General features: G+C 37.8%; 1 protein-coding gene across 2 annotated transcripts in view; it reads left to right on the forward strand.

Annotated features, from left to right (window-relative positions):
- The window catches only part of l(2)k01209 (lethal (2) k01209), a 331401-nt gene that overhangs the window by 221720 nt on the left and 82123 nt on the right, over window positions 1-27558 (forward strand). The gene's annotated exons all lie outside the window — the stretch shown is intronic.

Below are 27558 nucleotides of genomic sequence, written 5' to 3' on the forward strand. Positions count from 1 at the left end.
GATTTTCTGAAAACAAATGTGTGTTATTTATTCTTCTATTCGGGGGAGCCTGTTAACCCCTAGAGGGTGTGTCCCTGGGTGGCAGATAGGGGGCCCTACAATTCAGGAGGGCTGGTTGAAATACCCAATACAACCCGTGGACCAACAGGCAGCCCAGTTCCTAGGGGCTTTAAAATATTGGGACATCCTCTCTCCGGGGGTCACAAATATGGAGGGCCCAAGTCCAGGGTATGGGTGAAGACCCCAACGGCATCAGTGGCAGAGAAGGTGGACTTTGGTACGGCATCAGTGGCGGAAGAGGGAAACTTGTAGCGTCTGTACTCCAGTGGAGCGGCCTAGAATAACACCTGGCAGTAGGTATAAAATGCCTTTGGGAGTGGCGACCCCATCGTAATAATAGCCTATATATGATATGGTACTAGTAAATCAACCTTGGAAAAGGTTAGGGTGTCCCCTGCAGGCGACGTGCAGTTCTCAGGGTACTGGTGGAATTGTGAGAATTGGGCGATCAGTAACCAACATTAAGATAGGAATAGTAAATCTTACACTGATAGGAAAGGCGGAGGAAGTAGTAGATTTCATGGAGAAGGAGAAGGTGGAAATGTTGGGGCTGAGTGAACTAGAAAGGTAACGGAAGGAAGAAATTGAGAAAAGGATACACATTACACTGGAGTGGTGGCCAAGAGGCAATAAATGGAGTGGGACTAATCATTTTGAAGCAATTGGAGGAGTATGTTGAAATGGTAGAATGTGTGTGACAGAATAATGATTAGACTAATGATGAAGAATGAAGTGATTGACTTCATACAAGTGTATGCACCACAGACGGGAAACGGGGAAGAAGATATTGAAGGATTCTTGGAGAAAGTAGAAAGGAAAATTTCAGGTGTGGAAGTGGTTATAATGGGAGATCTGAACGCACAGGTCAGAAACGAGAGACAAGGAAAGGAAAAAATAATTTTTCCATATGGATATGGGAAAAAGAATCATGAAGGAGAGGGACTAGTGGACTTCTGTGAAAGGAATGGACTTACAGTGGGGAATACATGATTTCGAAAGAAAAACATCAGGAAATTACTAGATATGGGTGGGGTGACAGAAGAACAAAATCAGTAATTGACTACTTTTTGGTGGAAAGGACAAATCGCAGGAAGTTGATGGATGTGACAGCTTTATCAGGAGAAGCATTTGATGGGTACCATAGAGTTGTGGTGGCAAAATTATGGTTGGGAAAAATGGAAAAACTAAAAGAGATAAGAGAAAGCAAAATAATGTACAGGAAGATCGAAGCAACAAATCTCAGTTACTGAAGTGGAAAATGTGGAAGAGGAGTAGGCCAATTTTAAAAAGGCATTTGTTAGTGAAGCAGAGAGTGCTTGTGGGGGGGGCATCTACAAGAGTGAGAGAAAAGGAGACACTGTGATGGAATGAGGAAGTGAGGAAAGTGGTGAAAGAAAAGACAGCCTGGCGAGAATGGAACCGAGATCAAACAGAAGAAAGCAAAAGGAAGTATCTCAAAAGCAAACTGAGATGTAAGAAGGTAGTAGGAGAAGAAAAGAAGAGGAGTTGGGAAGAATTACACAAAAAAATGGAAGTAGATGTGACAGTAAGAGGATGCTGTATGGACTTACAAGAAGTAAGAGGACAGAAAGATTTATCACAAAGCTAGTAAAAAAGGAAGATTGGAAATCGTTAACACACCCAGAAGAGATAAAGAGAAGATGGAAGGAGTATTTTGATAAGCTATTGAATGTGAACAACTGTACAGGGGAGATAGAAGCAATACAGTGGGAGGACTTAACAACAGAGGATGATATAACAATGCTGGAGGTGGAGTTAGCAGTATAAAAGATGAAGATGGGAAAAGCAATAGGGATGGATGAAATCAGTGTGGAAATGATAAAGGCTGCTGGACCTGCCCATATGCAATGGTTGTACCGACTTCTAAAGTGTATGTGGAAACACAAATGTGTACCAGAAGACTGAGAAAAAGGTATAATAATACCAGTGTTTAAGAAGAGGGACAAGAAATTTTGTGGTAACAATAAAGGAATCACACTTTATATTGCAGGTAGTTAAAATACTGGAAAGGGTATTTAAAAAAGAATGAGAAGAAAGATTGAAGAAGAGTTACAGAAGAACAATATGGTTTCAGGAGTGGAAGATCTACAGTGGACCCAATCTTTAGCTGATGGAAAAGAATTGGAAATATGGAAAGGATCTGGTCATGACTTTCATAGATATAGAAAAGGCATATCAAAGGCCATTGGACCTCCCAGGCAAGCCTGGCCAGACAGGAAAGGATAGGAATCAGGAAAGGGTTAAACTTTAAAGTATAATGTTGCGTTACCAAACAAATTTAATTTTAATGAACTCTCTTCAGATTTAATATTTATTACAACACAGAGTACGTGTCCCCTCCATAATTTAGCCTTCCTTTTAGAACACCAACATAATTTGTTAGCAGCAGTCATTGCATCTTGTGATGCATAAGCAGCAAGCAAGTTAGAACCAATAATTTGATCATCAATATCCGACAAGTGTTCAATTGTAGGAAGAGCATCTCTAAATACACACATGTAAATATTCATACATGCTTCGCCTTTGTCAAGTAAGTTGTAAACACACAAGTTCCCCAGAGAGCAGGTTTGGGAAACCATGGTTAAAAAGAGACTTTGAAGAAAAATGTTAGATATGGTGCAAGCAATGTACGACAACTGTGTTAGCAGGGTACTTATCCCAGTTGGAAAGACAGAATGGTTTGGGAATAAGACTGGAGTGTGCTGTCACCTCTTTTGTTTATTATGGCCACGGACAAAATTGCAAAGGAAAAGAAAGGAAGCCTATGAAGATAAAGAGATGAAGATATTGCTATTGGCAGATAATGTTGTGATCTGGGGAAAGAACAGCAAAGAAGTGCAACAACTAGATATACTGAACAAAAACATTTAGAAGTAAGGCATGAAAATCAGTACAGATAAAAGCAAGACTATGGTGATGTCGAGAGGGGAAAGGCAAGGAAAGGGCACTGTGAAAATTGGAAGTCAGAGTCTGGAAATTGTGGACAGCTTTAAATATCTAGGAAGTGAATTAATGCAAAATGCTAGGGTGGACATGGAAATTAGCAGGAGGGAACACCAGGGTAATGCATTCTACCAAAGTGTAAGAAAACTTCTTTGGAGCAAAGAAGTACCAAGTAAAAATAAAGAAATAATGTACAAAATGTACTATGGACCCATACTGACTTATGCAGCTGAGACTTGGACATTGACTAACGGGCAAGAGAGTAAAATTCAAGCCAGTGAGATGAAATTCCTAAAAAGTATGATAGGAAAGACAAGGAAAGACAGACTGAGAAATGAAGATGTTAGGAAGGAAGTTGGGATTGGAAAGCTAAATGAGAGAATTCAAAAGAGTAAACTAAGGTGGTTTGGACTTGTAAAGAGGATGGAGGAGAATAGAATTCCAAGACAGATGCTGGAGTCAAAGTGCGGGGCAAGAGAGCAAGAGGAAGACATAGAACAAGGTGGATTGAATCAGTGAAGAGCGGAATGAGAAGACGAAATTTAGACTGGGACAGGATTGTAGAAGAGGAATGTTGGAAAGAAAGAGGAAGGTGGAGAAGTGCCATAAATACTCCGACCCGGCAGGAGCTAGATGAGGGGAAATGATGATGATTTATTCTTAAAGGAGATTTCAAATGCCAACGTTCACGTCCGCAACATCCTCAGTTTCTTAAATATAAGTACCCTGATAAATAGAATTCAACCCCAGTTTTACTTCTTTTTACCGCCTCCCCCCACCCCCGCCTTGAGTGGATTTTCCAAAAACAAAATATCTTTAAAGGAGATTCCAAATACCAATTTTCATATCTGTAACATCTTTAGTTTTTGAGATACAAGTATCCTCTAAAAAGAGTTCAATGTTTTTCACTCCCCCCCACCGCCGTTAAGTGGATTTTCCAAAATAAAAAAAATATGTGTTTCTTTATTTTTAAAGGTGATTCAAATGCCAGTTTTTACGTCTGTAACATGTTAAGTTTTTGAGATATACTGTAGATATACTCGCTAGAAAAATTCACCCCCTTAAGTGGATTTTACTAAAAAAGGTATGTGTTTCTTTACTTTTAATGGGGATACCAATTTTCGTGTAACGTATTCTGTTTTTAAGATATGAGTATCCTCATAAAAAGAATTCAACCACTTTTTCACATCTTCTCATACCCACTAAGTGGATTTTCTGAAAATAAAAATATCGCTTTCTTTATTTTCAAAGGATATTCCAAACACCAAATTTTATGTCTGTAAACTGTTAAGTTTTTGAGGTACAGATACACTCATTTAAACATTTGACCACCCATTTCACCCCCTTAGCAACGGTATATCCAAAAATCGTCCCTTAGTGAGCACCTACACTGGAAAATAAATATATCCCCAACATTTTATTTCTTTATGTCTAGTAGTTTTGGCTCAGCGATGATGAATCGATCAATTAGTCGGGACATGTTATTTTATGTACTGTATTTACGCGAATAATCCCCACACCCTAACTTTAGGAAGGCTGATTTTGAAAGAAAAAAAAAAAAATGCCAACATTGACTCAAATAAAACCCGCACCCCAATTTCGTGCCTCAATTTAAAAAAAAAATACGCAGGTATTGAAAATGAAATGAAAATACAGTATATAGATATGTATATATTATCAAACATGGCTACATTATTATTATTATTATTATTATTATTATTATTATTATTATTATTATTATTATTATTATTGACAAATACATTGCAGTTGGGAGATATTCTGGTGGCAGTGCTTACTTGCAGTAGTATAGTAATGAACTTGAATTGAAACATAAATTATGTAACAAAAATACAACAAACAGTTTCCGTGGAACCTCATTAGTATGTTTCTGAAGGGACTGAAGAATTTGAACATCAAAAGCAGGAAAATATATCACTGAAAAATGCTATTCTGTTTTACAATGTGTAAATAAAGAATGTTGCGTAGACATGCATGTTAAATCACCAACCTTGATAATTAGATGCACCACTGCAGTAACAACATAAACATAGGTTATTATCAGTAACTCACATGGGGAATAAATAACAATGTAAACTGCCACACATTCCACAGCTTAGAAAAGCATATCCAAAGTGTATTGCCTTTTCTTTTGTCCAAGTTTACATAGAACTGCATCCACCTTCATCATTAAACCACACTGTGTCCATTACTTCTAGGAAGTTTGAAAGTTTAGGCATTGGTATGTGTTCCGGTTCGTCCTCTTCTTCGCTTTCTTCCTGACATTTATCTACTGTCTGCTGATCGAGAATTTTGTCACTTGTCATAGGCTAACACTGTCATCGCAGTTTATATAAGCATCAAATCTTACACTGTCATATCTCCCTGCTGTCTGTCACCATTCAACAGTCGTCGGAAGGTTTGCGTCCAGTACTATTTTCCTCATAGTGGTTTGAGGAGATGCCAATCGCTTCTCAACAAGCCGCTTCCTACATTTTTGTTTAATGTATTTGGTGATGTCCTGTTCTGAGCACCTATTTTTGCACCCAGCGTGCATAAATATTGCTCAGGTATTGCAGTTGTTACCCAGGCTTTTACATTGGATGTGGACTCCTCACTTTTCCTATTACCAGCAGAACCACCTTTTCCATTCCACTTTCATTACAGCTCAACAGGACTGTGTCAGTCTGACTTTCTTAACTCAACTTTCCTCCATGATATTTTTCTCCTTTAAATTCCAGGGTTTTGTCAGGTAAGAGGTGAGAAAACAAGCCTGTTTCATCTGCATTGAAAACATCCTGAGGGCTGTACTTTTCGAGAAGCCGAGGATGTGTCTTGCTTCTTTTGTGTCAATATTTATGCTAGCAGCCTCACCTCACATGCATCTGTGCACCAGCTGGTGCCGATTCTTGAACTTTTCTATCCAACCATTTGAAGCTTTAGAGTTAGTGATGCCCATCTGTGCTGCTAGATTACAGGCCTGTACTCAAACTACGGTTCCATCGATTGAAATGTTCGAAGCACGGGCTTGTTTGAACCACTTCTATAACACCCTTTCCTGTTCAGGATACCATACCTCTCACATAAGTTTCCTTTTGCTGCTCGCTCCTTCACATGCATGTTCTATTTCCTTTTGCCAAGTATCGTATTCAGTGTAGATGAAGGAATGCTCCACTTTCGTGCTATATCCACACACTTTCTCGTCTTCAATATATTTCAACTTGTCAGTGTTTATCTGCTGTACTTTCTTCTTATCCATTATGGCATACACAATAAAATAGGTTGTAACAATACACAAGTAAACTTTTATCACACTACGGAAATACACAAACACAAGCAATTGGCTGAACAAACTTGTATCATACCAGTGACACAACTGTAACTCAAAAGGCTCTTACACTATTAGTAGCAAAATTGTACACTGTGGATCCAGTAATGGTACAGTTTTGCTACATTACACATATTTAAGCGTTGTCAAATGATATTGCAGTAATATTATAGCATTATAAGACACAGACAGCTGAAGATATGCATTGACTATGGTGAAAGTGTTATTCTTTTAAAAATTTAGCAGGCAACAAAATTTTAGTTTTTTGCGATAATGTTATTTTAACATACGTAAATAGTCATCTGAATTCCCATAAGACTATTTCACTGGTGGTTTTTATGACAAATCAAACTTCGAAACTTCTTTGGTGTTGTGTCGCATATCATAACTTCAAGAATGATGTTGCAGCAACTTGGGAGAAAAATACCCAATAATAATAGGACTATAAATTTTAAAGCTTTTTTTTTTTAGGAGTAAAATGTCGAGTGTCGAACATTTATAAGTTGTTTTCGGTCTTTGTTTGTATGGATGTTGTAAGGTTTTGATCACTGATCAAGAGAATGGGTCAGTTTCTCTAAACTTTCATGATTGTTGTAAAGTAGCATAATTCTTATGTATGTAATAAAGTGTACTGATAGGGCGGACCCACTCAGAACCTTTTGAGTTACATATTGGACCGAGAATGGTTAAATTTGTTGATTCATAGCAATGAGACTCTCCTAAATCCAATACATTATAAAAAGTCACCAGATGTAGCGAAAGAAATTGTATATTGGTGACACTGAGAACTGAACAATCACTTGTTCGCTAGCTCTTAGAAGACAACACATTTCTTGAAACGTTGAACTGAATAGAAAACTTCCGTCAACCATACTGTATGTGCTAATAATCCTAAGAACAACTTAGTGACTTGATTAAGAGAAGCTCTCCAAGGAAAATGGATATAATCCGTAAATTCTGTCGTTGCCTACGCGATGGTTCTGCGTACCACTAACCTCGGTTTCTAATTTAAAATAGAAACAAAAGTCAACTTCCGTCTACCAGTAATTAAATAATGTACTGACTGGACGTAGTAATGTGCAGAGTCAGAGAAAACTAGAAGAACAAGAAGACAACGTGCCAGCGAAAGAAACAGACCAGGGGGGATGTCCGCTATCACTTCGTGTTGTATCATAGCTCAAACCAGTTCTGTCAGAGAATAGGAAGCAACGTGACATCGTGTTTTCCAGATGCAGAATTTTGTATTTATGTTATGCAGTATAAAGACAACCCAGTTCCCTAACAAATAGTACAATGAAAATTTGATCAGCTTAAGCGGGAATAGAAAATGTATTAAAGGGATATATTAACATGTATTTACCGTATAATCCCGAATACCACCCGCCACCAAATAAGACCCACACCCTAAATAGGAGACGGCAAAATACGGGGGGGGAGAAAATAAAATATCAAATAACTTAGATACCGATTTAATTTTCTTCAGATATACCACAAACATACCTGCCAACTTTTCCGATTTAGGCGGGAGACTGCCGATTTTCGACAGTTTTTCCCGCCTCCTGATTATTCTATTATTTCTCCTGATTTTAGCTTATTTTTTGGTGAACTTCAAACATTTGTCTTCAAAACCCGCCATTCAGCTTGTTGACGCGAGTGGTCGGTAGACCTTCGCTCATTGGGCGCTTTCAAACGAAATATGTACGTTTATTAATGCGAGAAATATGCGCGAATGTGCAATGTTTATTGAAACCTATATATCATGACGCATATATCGATCGTTAATCTCTTGTTCACGCGTGCTATGTTCGTGTTCGTTCACATCAGTCTAGACGATTCTAGAGACCAGTCGCTAGATATGGAGTCTTTTTCAGTAATTTAGTGATAGAATTTCAATGATAACGACTGGTGACTTTCTAGAGATATTAGGAGCCATTTGGAGACAATTCTGAGTAATTTTAATTTATTTCAATATAAATAAAATAAGAGTGTCTGTACATTGCTCAGAATTTATAATGAATGATATTTCTGTACCGGTCGTGACCACAGTAACAAAGAAAAATGCAAGTTTTAATTTTCCGTAATGTCTGTCTGTCTGTTTGTATGTATGTATGTATGTATGTATGTATGTACGTACGCGCATCACGAGAAAATGGCTGAAGAGAATTTAAGAAAAATTGGTATATAGTCGGGGAATAAGACGCTACAATCTAGGCTGTAAATAATTGTGTTTACACTGAGTGAAATGGTAGTTTAGGGGAAGGCCTAAAATTTAATTCTAACATATTTATGTTACTGTATTATTGGTCCTATTGATAAATACTACATAATTAAAGTTGTATTTTATTAAATTTCCTAACATTTATGTCTTGTACATCTTTATCGTACCAGCTATGATAACAGGGATATTCATGAATTTGGATTTTTGTTGCCAAGTCCATATCAGTGCCGAGGTACAAGAAAATGGGTGAACAGAATTTTATGAAAATCGGTATGTAAAGTCGGGGAATAAGGAACTACAGTCTACGCTATAAATAATTTTATTCACCCTGTTCGAAATGGTGGTGTAGGGGAAGGTGCCAAAATTTAATTTTAGATTACCTATCTAATTGGTCATATCAAAAGTTCTACATGACAAAAGTTATAGAGAATACAATTTCTGATTATTTATGCCTTATTCAGTTTTACTGTACCGACTATACTAATATTGTGAAGAATGAGAAAAAAGCTTGAATAATAACACAAGAGGGAGTCATAAAAGAAAGGACGACTCGCTTTACATTAGATGCTCTAATATCACAGAGTCGGAAGAAAACTAAATGTGAAGGCCTGCAATATGGACCGCTCATAAAATTGATCAACAGTAACATTAAATTGACCATTGTTTGATGTGATGGGCTGTGTGTATTATTCTGCCATTTATCTAGTACAACAGCCTTCCTGAATATTGGTGGGAAGTAGCTGGGAAGTTAGATCTCTTCTTCTTTACCATGCCATTCCTTGTTCATAAATTTTCTGATACTATTGGTACAGAACACACTGGATCATCATAGTATTCCAGCTATACGATCCCTATTCTGAGGCAGTGATTGGAATGAGCAGTATGCACACTTGAATGGAATAATCACAAACCTACTGTGTTGGCATAGCAGGGGGGAGAGGTAATACTACCACGTGGTGCGTTCCAGGTGCCGGATAACGGGGTCCTAACCTGCTTGCCGGCGGACTTGAGCAAAATAAAATAGCTCTCGCGGACCACACACACACACACACTTTACATGTGATTAGTAGCGACAATGTGCGAATCAGGATGAGTTTTACAGTACCCGTGATTAGTACCACTCTTATGAGCGACACCATGGGTCTGCCTTGCCTATGATTAGTAGCCACTATGTGGGGAACACCACGTTTTGAATTCTGGTCAGTGGATGATTTTTGACTTTTAAATTGTCATTACATTTCATCTCATTTTGTACCATTAGGGGCCGATGACCTAGATCTTAGGTCCCGTTAAACAACAAGCATCATCTTAAATGGAATAATGACACAGGAGTGTTCGCGGCTGTCTGCGGCCTGGTCATTCTAGCTTTGGAACTTTGAACTGTTAGATCGACACTGTGGAACTTTTAAAAGTGAGAAAATGTTCTGGTTATCATTTTATTGAATATTTCATATGACAGCATTACTTTTAATCGTGACATTCGTACTGACGTCATTGTAATGACCTATGTTGACTTCAGTTGGGAAAACTATAAGGACAGTCTTTCTGAGAATTCCGTAGCGAAGCACGAGTAAAACACTTAGTTATTTGATACAAATAGCATTGTGCTTCACATAATCGTGCGGGTGCGTGATGCAATATATTAATCTATGCATTTGCTAAGTAATGGCATTTAAGTGCATGACCAATTCATACATGTGGAGCATGACTTTATACTGTTTTTGGAAGGCTTATCAGAGACTGATCATCTTACTCACATACTTCCTGTGAGGTAATAGAGATGTGTACGTTTTAGCCTTGTAGCCTCGTTAGAGCAAGTCAGGCTTTGAGACAATAAGTGTTATAAATATATCATAGTGTTGTATTGCGCAAGACATGTAGAATAAGCAGTTTTGACCAGTTGTATCTCTTGATTTCTCCTGATTTTCATATCAAAATCTCCTGATTTTTAGTTTTGTAAAGTTGGCAGGTATGCACAGATATAAATTTAAACAGCTTACAGTTAATAAAATCATCACAAAAATCATAAATAAAATCGGTCCAATACTCTCATCATTCACAATTCAGTCGTCATCTGAGATTTCACCATAAGAACTTTAGTCGCTGGCGTCTTTCCACAAATAGTCGTCCTCACTACCGTCCATTGAATTTTAAATTCCACATTTCTTAAAGCTTTTGGACACTAGATCGTTGGGAATGCATGCCCATTCGGTCTTGATCCAGCTGCATATTAGTACCACTTCGGGCCTCTTCACTCGTCCAGTTGGTGTTAATGTGTGATCACCATCGGACATCCATTCGGTGTACAATTGTTTCATTGCAGTTTTGAAAGGCCGGTTCACGCACACATTCAACGGCTGTAAAGTAGAAGCGAGTCCTCCGGGAATTATTGCAAGATCGGTTTTTCCTTTCCTCATCATATCTTTTACGGCGTCGGTTGTATGTCCTTGGTAACTGTCCAACACAAGCATGTTTCGTTTTAATAACAAAGCTCCCAGGCGACGTTGCCAAACACACTTCACCCAGTCCTCAAATAATGCACTGTTCATCCAGCCGGACTCGTGTTCTAACAATAACACCGGACGGCAAGTTTCCTTTCGGAAGAGTTTTCCTTTTCAGAATCACATATGGAGGGAGTTTGGTTCCATCCGCTAATAGCCACAACATTAGCATGCATCGTTGCTTTTCGTTACCACCTGTTCTGATAGTTACACTTTTAGAACCCTTCGTATCCACTGTATTTTCCAACAGCATTCCAAAATAGACAGGTGTCTCATCAGCATTCTCAATTTGCGACAGCAAATAAGAATTTTGCTTCCTCAAGTGAATAATGCGACCCTGAAAGGTCGTTAAGTTTTCTTCATATGCCCCAGGGAGACGTTGTGAAATAAGCGTACGTCTCCAAATGCACAATCCCTTTCTCCGATACAAGTTTCAGATCCATCTGCAGCTTGCAGTAAAAAACCCTGTGTTTTGAGTTCTTTTGAGATCTCTAGTGCTTTCAATTGACACATTTTACTAGAAACACCATATCCTAAGTCACGTTTTTCTATCACAAATTTGTGGAGTCATTCTTCAATTTCCGGTGACACTGCACTCCGCCCACGGAACGCTCTGTGATCGCCATTACTTTTTAGAAGTTTTTCCTTCTTCCGCCAATCGCGAATACACGATTCATCAGTATCGTACTTTCTGCCAACAGCACGATTTCCATATATTTCAGCTTCGCTAACAACTTTAAGTTTCTCACGCGCAGTAAATGACTGCAGATGCCGTTTTGAATCCATCGCTTACTTTCGAGAGAGCACTTTCATGGGACAGATACGGAACTCAAATGTGAGCGAGGTAGACTTCTGTAACCAACAGTCTCGACTCTTGCAAAGTACCATATCCCGCGAGATCAGCTATTCGCGCATCCAGCATGCTAGCAACACTTGTGAAACAAATGACGATCGAGCATCCGCAGCAGCGGCTTTCATATTTACCGCATATTTACCCATATTCTTTGATTTACTGTATTTCATTACCTTACATTTCGCATTTACATGCCACTGTAATCGTATTGAGAAAAATCAATCTTGTTTTCTAGAACGCAACTAAAACACAATATGACCTGAATGCCCGTTTACATGTGGTATATTGAGTACGGTAACCGTATTCAAATCTATTTTAATACTCCATGTAAACGTAGTAAATATTTACATGAATGGAAGGCTTGAAGGTTTAGAACCAATATTTTGGTGAAAAAAGTGGGGGTGGTATTAGGTATTATACGGTAGTAGGAAATGACATAAGGCAAGACCGGGTGACGCGCCGTACTGGTAAACTTGCCACACCCCCTTTAATTTGAAAGTTTGCCACTTGATGTCGCTAAATATGCTGAAAGTAGTCAAGTTCACTCGATAGCGAAGGTTTCCATCGCTTGTGTGCTTTGTACATTTTCAAGGTTTTGCCAGTTTTAAACAAGCAAGTACAATATTTTCCTTGCAAAAGTTTTAAGGACTACTTAATTGTTTTATCATCTGTTTTTCTCAATTCTTGTACATTTACTAGTTCTAATAGACAGTACTGGATTTGTGAAGGTTCTTCATGAAGATTTCACCATTACTGCATCAATGCAGCCAAGCAGGTGCGGCATCTGTCCCGCAGATTTGGGACACAAGACGCAGTGCTGTCAAGGATGACATGCCACATCAATAAGACCGCAAAGTCATTGCACTGAAAGGCTGCAAAGCTGTAGAGAATGTAACCAGCTCTGTAAAGGTAGAAACTATGGCACTCATTGCCTGCTCATTTGCAGCTGGAAGGATTTTGCCTCTGGGCATGATTTTGTAAGGGACCAACAAGAAGGCTGCTCTGTTTTCCACCACATTCTAATAACTGCAACCTCTGGACCATACATTCTGTGGACATATCAAGTGGTATTTCCAGTTGGGGGCCGATGCCTGAATTAGGACACATCCCAACAGAAAGCTGAAGAGATACCGAACGGGACTTTTGATCGGTGGAGCTTGGGAGAAGGCAGCATCCGTTGAGAATGCTGCAAATGTGTTCAAAGCAACATGCATATTTCCTTTTGATCCCAGTGGAATTCCAGGTCAGTTTTTCTCAATTTCCATAAGTTTCAGACATTCCATGTACCTCTTCATCTGCCAACTCAAGAGAGGATGGGAAGGGTTCTCCAAAGCCTTTGGTGTCATTGGCCCCAGAAATTCCATCCCAGTCCCCAAACAGTGCCAATCCATCACCAGAACCCTCCACATCTAAGACCATAGAAACCCCAAAATTCCCAAACAGTGAGAATGGGTCCCGAAAATCCTAAAATTTGAAGACACTAGAAAATCCTTCCTTTCTCTCTTGAAAAAAGGAAATCTATTGAGGAAGAGGACAGCTCAAGTACTACAATTCCAGAAAATGTAAAAAAGAAAAGGTTGTTTAGTGCTCACAAGGGAACTATCGATATGGTAATATCGAAACCGACAATTAAATTTTGCAGAGAGGCTGAGGGGACCATGAAAAAAGCAGTGTACAAAAATTTAGCTACCATTTCGAGCTGCTAGGTCCAGAAATCGATATGAAAATGTATAATAAGATTGCAAGTGTTAGCATGTAGCTAGACATGAACAGCCCTAGTGACCAGCTGAAGCAAGTGCATTACCTTGAGCATTCTGTGCGAGGCAGTTAACTCATATTTCTTTGGGAGAGTAATCATGAAACCAGCTAATGTTCTAGAGTATGCATTACGTATTTTCATGAAAAAGGTTTCTCTTCTTCACTTGAAATAAGTTCGGAAGAAAGGGAGATGGGTCGACGTGATCGAACTAATTGAATATCATCCCATGGGTGCCAGCGTTGTCTGGGAGTTGTTTCTGGAGAGACAGGAAGAGGGAGTGGTAACGAAAGTGACAGCAGCGACACCTCATCTGCAGGGCCAGTTTTTTTCTTATTAGTGATAAACTCAAAATGTTACGGAGAGATGCAGCAAGACTTATTTGCACGATTTATCACAAATGTGAACAATTCATGACTAATTTTACCACAAATTTTTGCAAAAAAAAGTATGTTTCTATGAAATTAAAAATGTTTGCAATAAAAACAAAGAAATATCATTTTTCTTAAAATTTATTTCATTTTATGTATTTCGAAATCCTATTCATTTTTAAGTTATTATCTATTAGCCAGAAGAGCAAGGGAAGGCATGACTCGACCACAAGAACTTCTGTTATTTCCTTGGGTTTCCCCTTCGCTTCTGCATCCATTGTCACTTTTGTAGTTCTTACAGTTTTGTTAAGCAAATGGTGAGCCGAGAATGACAGTCCTGTCCTGTTTACACAATACATGTGAAAGATATTAAATCAGATTACCAAAAACACACCAGTGAAGGTGTATTTCAACATTTCTGACAAGTTGAGAACTATTTATGTCAACTTGCTCGAGACATCAGACCAGTATGCTCCCGTCTTTATGGCCGAGATGGGAAGAAATCGTGAAGTTAGTGTTACTTGTCAGGCATATGTAAATATTGTAATACAAGAGTAGAGTGGGAAAGGCACGATTCACGTGAAAAACATATTCAGAGTAAAGGACATTTAAATCGTCTTCAGCTATTTCACAGGTTTCTGCTCCGGAAAGACAGAGTAATATTGAAGGAAGTCTTCAGGCACAGGAAAGAGTAAAAGAAGAAAAATAAGAGTTCATAATGGACACAACAGAAACGTTCCTCAGGGTAAGCTGCATTTTGTCATTTGTATATTATGTGTTCAACACTGGCATAGCCATGGGGAGGTGTTGGGGGTTAGAACCCTCCTTTTTCCCCCATCCCCTTTATACAAAAAATGCAGAATTGTATAGCAAAACCAGCTTCTTTTCGGTTAGTGGGAATGAGATATTTCCTAATCGTACCACTGTCATACTTACGCCGCGTGTATCTAATATGGTCAAACGTGGCAGCAACAGCCGGTTGAACGCACCCACCCTTCATATATTTCTGACTACGTTACTGGTATTTGATGCAGGCCATTATAAAATTAGCCAAAGGGAAGTGCGTGATGGAAATAATAAAGCGATTAAATATTATTTTAGGCCCTACAAAAAATGGACCATCCTGCAGTGAGGGCATGTATGAGGAAGTTTCTGCAGGGGCCTGGAGATCATTCCACTGCAAGCTGGTTGAGGATTGAATAAGTATATACCACAATGCACCGTAGAAACTTGGACCAATATTGCTGAAGACCTTACAGACAAACCAGTCATAATATTTTGTGATGAAACTACAGATTCTAATGTTAACTCTGTGTTTGCGATTCTTATTGGAACTATAGAAGGGAAATTAGATCAGAAACTTTATCTGGGATCGTGCTAATTTCTAGAAGCAGCAAATGCCACCACAATGAGCCAAGCGGTAATAAAAACAATGATTTTTAATATCAATTATGCAAATGTAAAAGCAGTTTGTACAGACAGTGCTGCTTACATTTTGAAGTGTGTAAAAACTGTCATTGTACTAATAAATCATTTGTGTAACCTTTATTACAGTGGTTACACAAAACAAGTACTAAACACAATAAAGGAGGGAAGTAAGAGCAACTACACACTATCAGAAAACACTATACACTCAGAGAAACATCAGCTGGGCCTACGTGGATCTCTGCCAACAACAACATAATACGAAATATCAGTAGGGCCAACTAGTGGACAATGAACCAGGAAAATGGAAGGAACTACGACCTACTGAGGGCATGGATATGGCTTAGGTTGCAGATTCTGAAATAATTCGCTGTGATCCTTAAATTTGAAAAATATTATTTACAAGTGAAAATTTTACAAATACATTCCGAAACGAAATCCACCAAAATTGCAACATACGAACTATAAACTCTGTGATATACATAACTTAGGGGTTCTTTGATAATGCTTTTCTGTAAATTCAAAATTTCAAATCACTATTCATCTAGTTACCAAAGCAGTTGTACAATGCAATTTAGTAGGTCAAAAGCAACGTAAAAGCAATTACAATTTACAGTGAAGTGAATGTACTCTCCTAAACTCGTACATCAAGTGACACTGAACTACCAGAGGCAAACCCCAAGGTAAATGTATTAAATTACAATCTACATATTTAGTGAAATAAGAAATGGGAATGCCTCGAAAACAAACAGGGAACCCCAGCAGAAAAGCTAAGGCGTCGTAAATAATTAATTTGGCGAATCTAGGTTAGGCTAGGGCAGACTCCTATACGAAATAGCAACCGAACATTACGGAAATTTTAACTGGAACGGAAAGTAAGAGTGCTTACCCGAAGGTGCGCCATCCCGGAAGCGAGGCGTCGCACACGATGCAAAACTTCAGACAGACCAACACCGACTAAGGCAAATCGGGCCAAGACAAGACCGAATTGTCACGAACGCTGCCTCGCTCACTATATATAGAAAACCCTGGCCTTGAAGTAGCCAATCAGAATGCATGAGTCCGCCCATCCCCTCCTAGGTTCACCAGTCACAATTCCTACTCCCGTCGCGAACTTTAACTAACATTCTCGAATACACACGTTCGCGAATCTTCCATTTCCAGGATAGTTAGGAAATTCCTTCTAGAAAACATAACCCACAAAAGGCAACACACCCTGTTCAACAATTTATGTAACGAAAGTTTCTGGATACTTCCAGTGAATATAGAATTGAGTACTACTATTTACAAATACATATGTTACAAATATTACACAGTACAGGTTAGGTCATTACAAATAAAACATTATATCATACTTTACAAATAGTCTTCAAAAACACTTTCCTTGTTCACCTGTGACAATTTGATTGGCTTCACGTGCTGGTCATAAGTTTAATCTCTTAGGAGACATATGGCAGAAAAATCTGAAAGATCTTAAGTGTTTTAATTTAGGTCTAAAAAGAGTTTTTAGAAATGCAAGGAAAATCAAATCACACTATAAAATATTTGTTGCAGAAAACTATCCTGACCTCACACCAAAATTGTTTCCTATTCCTGTTATGACAAGATGGTCAAGTTGGTTTAATTCCATGGAATATCTGTTTGAACATTTGGAAGCAATTGTAGAATTTATCAATCAGTACAATCAACTGTTACCTCAAGGTCCACTTGGTTGTGGAATATTTTTGTAATCCAGACAAATGGTAAAATTCTGCAAATTCAGGCTTCCTTCTTTGCTTCGAATTGCAACTTGATTACAGACCCCATATTAGAGTTTCAGACACATACGAAACCTGTAGCACACTTATTAATATCATGAGTTGAATCTCTAAAAAGCAAATGTTAATTAATACAGTGTGGTTAGTTTGATGATAAAACTAATAATTAATTGAAGTTTTTGATTCTAAGAATGGAGCTGCAGTTTACAATTCATTACAAATACAGTACCGGTCAAAAGTTTAGGGCCGCATTATAAAATTGTGAAGTGTCATCTAAAACCTAAAATTGTACTACTAGGCCTCTATATTTCTTTATTTTATTTTTTTTCCTGAGCTATCGCATCTAATATGATATACGTCGCCTGATTCCATGGATTTACGCCAAGTATTGTATAAGTTATACAATTTTAACTCTTGGAAGGTCACATCAGAAAGTCAACATTTTTGGAAATATTGTGTACTGTACACTGTGCCTCCGTAGCTTAGGCAGCAGCACGTCGGCCTCTCGCCGCTGGGTGCCGTGGTTCAAATTCCGGCCACTCCATGTGAGATTTGTGCTGGACAAAGCGTAGGCGTGACAGATTTTTTTCCAGGTGCTCCTGTTTTCCCTGTCCTCTTTCATTCCAGCAACACTCTCCAATATCATTTCATCTGTCAGACATTAATCATTGCCCCAGAGGAGTGCGACAGGCTTCATCAACCGGCACAATTCCTATCTTCACCGCAAGGTGGGGGCTTCATTCATTCTATCCCTGACCCGATCACTGACTGGAAAGCAGGTTGTAGGTTTTCATTGTCATGTGCTGTACACTCTAATTGGTTTCAAGTATCACCACCAAAATTATTTTGTAGACTTAGCAATAGTTAGGGGTCATTTTAGTATAAATATAAAAATTCCAAAGAAATGCGGCACTCAAGTTTTGTGGGGTTTTTGTGTTGGTGTTTTTTTTTTTTTTTTTTCAAGCCAGCGCTAAAATGGTCGGTTTTTCCTTGTTCTTGTCATATGTCTCAGTATGAGCTATCGGGATCAGGAATGTGTTCTTGGATGCCATCCGCAGAGTACAAATGAAACTTTCAGGGCAGATAAGTCTGATGCCAATAGCTCGCTCTGAGACCTTGGGCCATACATGACAAAAGCAAAGAAAAATCAACCATTTTAGCGCTGGTTCAAAAAAATAAGCCACACAAAAAATCTGTGCCACATATTTTCAGAATTTTTATATTTATACTAAAATGGCCCCCACCTAATGCTAAGTCCACAAAAAAATCTTGGTGGTGATACTTGCAACCAATTATAGCATACAGTACATTATATTACCAAAATTTTTTATTTTTTTGGTGTGACCTTCCAAGAGTTAAAAATGCACAACTTCTACAGTAGTTGGACTAATTCAATAAAATCAGGCAACATATATCCTATAAGATGTAAGAGCTCAGAAAGAAAATGATAGAGGTCTAGTGGCACAGTTTTAGATTCTAGATGACATTTTGTGATTTCTTTATGTGGTCCTATACTTTTGACCAGTACTGTATGTGCTGGATTAACGTTTAAAAGACTAGAAGCCATGCTACTGAATGATGAATGTAATATTGAGATATTTCAAGCACTAGATTATATTTTTGAACCAACAAAATTGCTTTCTAAGATCCCGGTGAATGATTTTGATAGGCTTAAAGCAATGTTCAGAAAATTACCCGAATTTGCAAATGCTGGTGAAAAATGTCATTTCCTTCTAGGTTATGTTAAGTTATGCAGATTAGCTAAGGATATATTCGTTGACATTGATGATGATGATGATCATAAATCTTTGATCAATATAATTGACATACTGGAAGCATTGAAAGCGAGAGGTGAGTAAAGAATTTGTTGAAAAGTGTGTGCGGTCATTGTGGTTACATCTTTCTCACGCAGATAGTGAACGTTTCTTTTCAGAGTACAATCTTGTAGTGTCAGATCTGAGAAGGAGTATGAAGGAGCAAAATGTTGTCAGATGTTGTTTGCTGATATGTTCGATGAATGAACATTAATGAGCGACCTTTTGTTTTCTGCACAAATTCATTGTGTGCTCCGCGTATTTTAATATACAAATATAACTGAGTAGGATTGATTTTCAGGATGTAAAATTTACTACTTTCAAACTTTACTTTCTCATGTTGCAAATGTTAGTTATTGCCTTGTAAAAATTATTCATTGATTTAATAACACTGTGTGTAAATGTATGGTATTAAAAATTATCACAACATTTTCATGGAATTCTTTCCATATTTTAAACTATAAACACACTATTATATTTATTTTTCATAAAATTTCTGAAAAATTAACAGCAGAGAGACCTGGCCCTGCTCATCTGAATTATCTGAAACAAAAGGCAGCACACCATAGCCAGGTACGTGAGATGTTATGAATCAGAGTTTTTTAGCTTCAAATCTGATTCCCGTCAATTCAGTGAAACGACACCGCAGTCGCCTAACAAATCTACCATTTCACACTATGCTTCCAATCTGCAGAAGAAAGTGAAACATGTTGTAGATCTTGCATACAAGAGGAAAGCTGTACATTTAAACATAAATAGGGTGGGGGCAAGATGCGGATTTCACAAAAGTTGTCATATGGTAATGTCACTACAACAACTGTACATGTGGAAGAGCCAATTAGAATCTACGTCGGTAAGTCCCATTGAACACAGGAAACTGATGAGTAAAAAAATATATATTTTCTTGCTTCGCGGAAGCAAGATGATTGAAAGAGAATATTTGCAGTGAAGACCTGTGACTATGGGCCTTTTCAATGGGGCAAAGTAATACCATCGCATCTACTGGTTGGTTGAGTCTCTATGAGAAAAAGTACAGGATCAAAAGTAGAAAAATCACACAATTTGTATTGTGTAAGTATCTGCAAGAAGGAGAGGAAAATGTCACAAAGAAATTTGTGGGAGCAGCTACAGAGCGATTTTTAGACTATTATCAGTATAGAATGTAGATCAGTTTTGTGTGCGAAATGGAAGTGGAAAGGACATACAGAAACAGTTATTCAATCAGTTAGTGCGCTCACCCATTCGTACGCAATTATGTCTACAGTTAGTATGGCTGGTACTCTTTTCCCCAAAATGATTCATTGCACTACAGGAAAGAACTGAAACTTTCACTCCAAGGGTTCTTAAAAGAAGTGTTTTATGCTGCAAATATAATTGTAACAGCCACAAAATCAGGGAAAGTGAGAAGAGAAAAGGAAAGGAATTAAAAGTATTGCCTTAAAGAAGCCTTCTTCCCATTTGCCAAAGACAAGGACATTATTAAATATTTGTGGTTTGCAGTTAATTGCACAATGGAGAGACTTCCAGAGGTTGAAGTGCCTGTGAAATATTGCCTTCACACAAGTAAGGAAAACTGTGAAGAACAGTGTGCATATTCGTTGTGCTTGGTACAAAGAATATTTGTGTTTTTATCATGCAATTAATGCATCTCATTTATGTTTCACATTCATTCCTTAACAAAATTAGCTTGGCGCACAGTAGCCTGCCAGTTCGTTCTCTCTCTTTCCAGCAAACTGCAACACTACTCTGCTGTGTGTCGCAGCAGCTGGCAAGATACAAAGGTTGTCCAGTAGCTGCATTGTAACACGGATTTTTACAATCAAGATTTTGACACCTCCCATTTCGAAATGGCTACTAAATTTTTATACATCACTATTTTATGGTCTCCTCATCCTCTCAGTGAAATTGCATTGTCAGTTTCGATATGACTGTATCCGAAGCAGAAAGGGAAAGGTGCCTCTTATGTTGGATAGAAGACTGGTAAAGAACTTGAGTTCTGCAGGAAATGAAGAGGAAAAAGTATGTTTGAAGTTGACTAATAAATGTGTGGAATGTTGCAAGAACTATTTTACGACAAAGAACAAAGCAGACTGGCTCGAATGTACAGTTTGAAAACATTCGATGTGAGACAAGTACAATTTATGGAGAAAATTGTGATTGTGGAAGGTCCAAATTGCACCAAAAAATTGAAAATAAGTGATAAGTAATGGAGAAAGTGAAAAACATTGTAACTATGAAAAATGTACAGTCTGTAAGTTTAATTAGAGTGGAAATTGTTTGTTGAATTTATATTTATTCATTCTCTAATAGTATGTAACATATTTAGCAAATGTTTCGTACATATACTCCACACTAAGGGTGGCGTGCACCATCCCGGAGTAAATTACTCCGGAAGTAGCGTTTACTAAAGAAGTCCATACATACTACAGAAGTAAATTACTAGGGAGTTATTTACTCTGGAAGTAACATAGGAGAGTTGAAGTACAGTGTAGTTACTACTATAAAAGTAGCATTCGTTACTCGCGGAGTGTAGTGGTGTTTGTGGTAGAAAACGGGGGGGAAAACGTAACCGAAAAATATAAATGCTTGTTAGTAGAGTTAATGAAGATCTATGCGAAGGATATAGAGTGTAAGAAACAAGACATAAAGATGCCGGACTAGAAAAGAAATTCATGGAAAGCCATGACAGAAGAATTAAATACTTCAGAGTGACAGAAAACGCAGTGAAGAGAAAGTTAAAATTCTGTGGACGGACTAAAAAGCGAAGGCTAAAAAAAAGCAGAAAGTCATGGACACACGGGAAAAATTAAAACTGATGATAGTTTCTTCATACAGATCACCTACATCCACAGTGGAATTGTTTCCCGTTTTCACACCAGGCAAATGCTGGGTCTGTACCTTAATTAAGGCCACAGCCGCTTCCTTCCCACTCCTAGTAGACCTTTCCTACCCTATCGTCGCCATAAGACCTATCTGTGTCTGTGCGACATAAAGTAAATTGTATTAAAAAGAAAAAAATACCCCTTCCGATTTCTGAAAAGTTCACCGTTGTCACCGGAAGGGCAAAAAATGGGAATATAAGTGCAGTCAATTGCACCCACGATGAGTGGGAACCTGCCAGCGTGAAGAATTTCCTTTTATTTTCCTAACAATCATCATCATTTGCATCACCGTGCTTTAACCACACAATGAAAGATAAGGCCAGTAGTCGTGCGGTAAACGTTAATTATATCACCGGCAACCGACTGAAATGTTCCGGTACGAAACACTCGTAGGGCACACGACAACTGTAATTTGGGAAATACGACAAAATTAAGACAGGAATTCAGCTGTAAGTGATCTCCAAGTAGATTTAGAAGGAAAGTGAAGGATTCCTTCCTAAGACCAAACGTTCCTTAAACTCTCTCTGTGTGCACATCATGATGATCATATAAGTCTCGCCTTTCACTCACTGTACACACTATTGCATTTCCCGTCGTTTTCTGCGTCAAGATCGTCAATATAATCTAGGTAATCCATAAACACATTTGAAACATCTTCCTCTCGTATACGGCACGATATTACCATTAGTCAAGAACTCTAAACCTAGCTTACTCCATACATGACGCGAGATTAAATGCTAACTTATATTTGTGCGTTATTTACTTCAGTAATATACTACAAGATGGTGCTCTTCTGCATTTTACTCTTGTAGTAATGTAGTCCAGGAGTATCTGAAAGGACTAAAATACTTTGGAAGTAATTTACTCTTGTATGGAAGTCGCCAAATGCTGACTTCAAGAGTACTTTACTACGGAAGTAGAACTTGCTCTTTGTTGGTGCACGCTACCCTAGATGTTATAAAAGTACTTTTTTCTATGAATAGTCAATCATTTCTACCTGACCGAGTCATACCTCCTGGTTGTGCGGCGTATCGTCCGTTTTTGGGGCAACTCTTCCGTTATGCACCCTTCTATTGTTTGGCTCACAATGGTCTTAAGTGAGGTTTATACCGCAAACTAATTGTTAAATATTCAAGTGCACATGTTGTTCTTCCCTTTCTGCAAAAAGTTGTCCATCCCAAGCCCTTATCTATATAAATAAAAGATCATGTCCTGACTGACTGATTCTTCATCGCCGAGCCAAAACTACTGGACATAAAGAAATGAAATTTTGAGAATACATTTATATTACAATGTAGGTGCTCGCTAAGGGAGGATTTTTTATATTCTGTCGCTAAGGGGGTGAAAAGAGGGGTGAATTTTTTAAATGAGTGTGTATATATCTCAAAACTTTAAGTCTACAGATGCAAAAATTGATATTTAGAATCTCTTTTAAAAATAAAGAAACACGTATTTTTTGTTTTCAGAAAATCCCAATAGGAGAGGTGAAAAGGGTGAAAAATGGGTTGAATGCCTTTAATGAGGATACTTATATCTCAGAAACTGAAGATATTACAGACCTGAAAATTTTTGTTTTTGGAAAATCCAATTAATGGGGGTTAAACAAGAGTGACAATTTGGGGGGAATTTTTAGAAAGACTATATCTACAGTATATCTCAGAAACGTAAAATGTTAGACATAAAAATTGGTATTTGGAATCTCCTGTAAAAGTAAAGAAACATAGGTGATTTGTTTTTGGAAACTCCACTTAAAGGGAACTAAAAAAGGGGTGAAATTTTAAAATGGGAATTTCTACAGTATATCTCAAAAACTTGACATTTTACAGAAGTGAAAAATGGTATTTTTTATCTCTATTAAAAATAAAGAAACGTGTATTGTTTGTTTTCGGTAAAACCACTTAAGTGGTAAAAGTGACTGAAAATGGGGTTGAATTCTTTTAATTAGGATACTGATATCTCAAAAACTAAAGATGTTACAGGCGTGAAATTTGGTATTTAGAATCTCCTTTAAAAATAAAGAAATACGTATTTTTCTTTTCGGAAATGCACGTGGGGGGGATTGAAAAATTAGTTGAATTATTTGTATGAAGATACTATTATCTCAAAAACGAAAGATTTTGCAGACGTGAAAATTGGTATTTGGAATCTGCTTTAAAAGTAAAGAAACATGGATTCTCAGAAAATCCAATGAAGTGGGGAGGGGAGAAAAATTGAAAAATTAATTGAATTAATTGTATGAGGATACTTACATCTAATAAAAACTAAAGTTGTTACCGAAGTGAAAATTGATATTAGGATCTCCTTTAAAAACAAAGAAAAACGTGTTTTGGGGGAAAATCATCTTGGGGGTGTGGGGATGGACAGGAGTTAAATTCCTTTTATGAGGAAACATATCTCAAAAACTGAAGAAGTTAAGAGTCGTGATAATTGGTATTTAGAAGATTCTTTACTATTAAAGAAACAAGTATTTTTTGCTGGAAAATTCACATAAGGGGGTGGGAGTGTGAAAGGAAGTGGAAAAAGTGAATTCTTTTTATGGGGGTACTTATATCTCAAAACTGAAGGTACACAGACGTGAACATTGGTATTTGGAATCTCCTTTAATCGTAAAGAAACACACCTTCTTTTGGGGAGGGGGGGGTAAATCAACTTATCGGTGGTGGGGTGAAAAAGGAGTTGAGACCAATAATTTTACTGTTCATAATGTAATTATTCTGATCATAAACCGATCATTTTTAATCTTTTCTGGGTTTGTTTTCTAGAGTCATCTTTTCTTTTGGAAAACTTAGTTATATTACAGTAGATCTCCTGGCATATAAATAAAAATTTAAACACGTTTGAAATAAACGATAGGCATGATATTGTCCATGCAATTGTTCACCTCTATAATAAGGTCAATATTGTACGGAAGTATATAATTCGTATCGTCAGAAATCCCGCGCACTTGCCTACGCGCGACAAATGGTGCTGGTCACATTGTCAGCCATGACAATGGCATCAGATGTAATTTATTGCCAATTAGCAGTCTTGCATCTTGCTGTGGGGTCCAGAACGTCAATAATAATAATAATAATAATAATAATGTTCTGGACCGTCGTCAAAATGTGCGGACAGCGCTGGAAACAGGTTCTGGCCGAGTAATGACTACAAATGCAGTCCTGCCGCGTGTTCAGTACCGCCTAGGCACCCAAGACGACACCACACCGGATCTCCTCAGGAATTTGATCCCTATTAAAAATGCTTATAGGAAAAGATGGCAAAGATTTAGGGACCAAACTGACCGGGTGGAATACATGGACCTAGCCCGGGAAGTACAAAATCGATTGCTGGAAAGAAAGATTGAAAAATGAGAGGAACTTTGCCGCAATCTCTTAGAAAACTAGTCAGATCACGAATTTTGGCGGAATCGCTCAGAAAACGAATCAGATCGTGAATTTCGGCGGATTATATATATAAAATGTTAAGCATTCAATTATAAATTTCAGCGAAGCACGGGTATCTTGCTAGTTAAAAAATAAACCTGCTTAGTAGAAACATGTGGCACATCATGAAGTTTTACCTTACAAAAAGTGTAAACATATAATTCATAATATTTAATACTAGATTTTTGGAAAATAACTTAACACTCCCTTAGATAAAGTGTAAAATACTTACAATGTTGTCAATCAAAAATTCACCCCAAATTTACAAGGTATTCCATTACAAGTTGTGTAAAACCATAGAAATTTTCAGATAATTTAAATATTTCAAATGCCTTAATACTACAACTACCGAGCTCGATAGCTGCAGTCTCTTAAGTGCGGCCAGTATCCAGTATTCGGGAGATAGTAGGTTCGAACCCCACTATCGGCAGCCCTGAAGATGGTTTTCCGTGGTTTCCCATTTTCACACCAGGCGAATGCTGGGCTGTACCTTAATTAAGGCCACGGCCGCTTCCTAGCCCTTTCCTATCCCATCGTCGCCATAAGACCTATCTGTGTCGGTGCGACGTAAAGCAACTAGCAAAAAAAAAAATACGACTTACTACTTGCCTAACATTGAAAATACACCACCATCATATACTAATTCACAAATGACTGAAATTTCCAGTGCCTTAAAAGTACAACTTATGTGAGGTACCAGCTTAACGTTTAAATACACCATCAGTTAGTAATTTACACAAAATTTACAGGATACTGGGGTCTATTCTTGAAGCATGTTACATTTTGGGAAAAGTCTGCAATTCGCATCAGTACTATTGGAACTTCAGGCAAGTTTGCAAATATTTTATTTTAAATGTCCTTGTGTATAAAAGTGTATTTTAATTTATGTCTTACCAATCTATTTATGTGATTTTATATGTGATGTATTGTGTGAAATATTCTAGCTGGTGATGTCCCTTAGGGGAAGAAACATGTTGTAGATTTATTAAATTATATATGTAATGAATAGGCGGACCGCTTAAATGCAATATTTAAGTTTATTCTTGAATATTCGCTACTTGATTTTATAGTCAATACAGGATTTTAACAAAAATGAAGATGTTAAAGCTAGTTACATGTAATAATGTAGATTTCTCATGGATTGTATCTTTGGCATTGTTGATGATGATCATATCACAACTAAAACATAGCCTGAACACCAAGTAGCTAACTCCTGTCACTTCCTGCTATGATTAGAACTAAAACTTAGATTGAATATCTGATTACTTATATCCTCCTACCGCTCAGATCACAACCAAAATCTTTGTCGTATTCCTAAAATTGTACAAAATATCAAAACACCACGCGCCACACAGAAGACCTGTAACCCCTCCATCGCATCCTGCCCCTCCCATTCCACTCCCTGCCCGTGTCCCCTTCTAGCCCTGCCACTCCACACGTTGACAAGTTGTACAAACACGAACAGCAGTAGGTCTCTCATCATCATGTGTTCTACTACAAGAGGCCTGAGCGCAGGCAAATCTAGTGACAGACAATGATGCACGTAAGTTTAACTTCTGCCTTTGAACTAAGAGCATATATTAAAGTTTGCAGTGTTTGGGCTGGGAAGACTTGGGAGAAAGGAGATGAGCTTGCTCGACTTAGTGGTATGTAAGAATAAATTGACAAGAGTGTCCACCTTTTCAGTACAATATATCAAGTAAATGATGTTACACAAGTCTTGGCACTAGTTTCAGCCACTTAGTGGCCATCTCCAGCCAAATAAAAATTATACAGACTATGTGATAACTAAAACATATGTATACCATACAAAGGCAATGCTTAGGAATAATTATAACATTAAAATATATATAATAACAAAAATTAAGGTTATGATCTTGTCATAATATGATGTCTTTAAGTTGACAGAAATTAAAAAGAGAAAAATTACTTATGAGACCTCTAATGTCTAATGTAGAACAAGCACTGACTTGCTGGAGGAAGCAGGCAGACCATGTAAACAAAGGAGTGGATAGGGAACAAGCAATGACTTGCTTTAGGAAGCAGGCAATGTAAACGAAGGAGTAGATAGGGAGAGGAGGGAGGGGGTAAAGAAAGGAGGGTAAGGGGGATGGAGAGGGAGGAGAGAAGGGGTGTTTAAGGTGGGGCTGAAGGGTGAGGATAGGAAGACCCCTGCTGAGAGGGAAATTTATAGATTATAAAAGAAAGAA

The sequence above is a fragment of the Anabrus simplex genome, chromosome 2, assembly GCF_040414725.1.
Source record: "Anabrus simplex isolate iqAnaSimp1 chromosome 2, ASM4041472v1, whole genome shotgun sequence".
Classification (NCBI taxonomy): domain Eukaryota; kingdom Metazoa; phylum Arthropoda; class Insecta; order Orthoptera; family Tettigoniidae; genus Anabrus; species Anabrus simplex.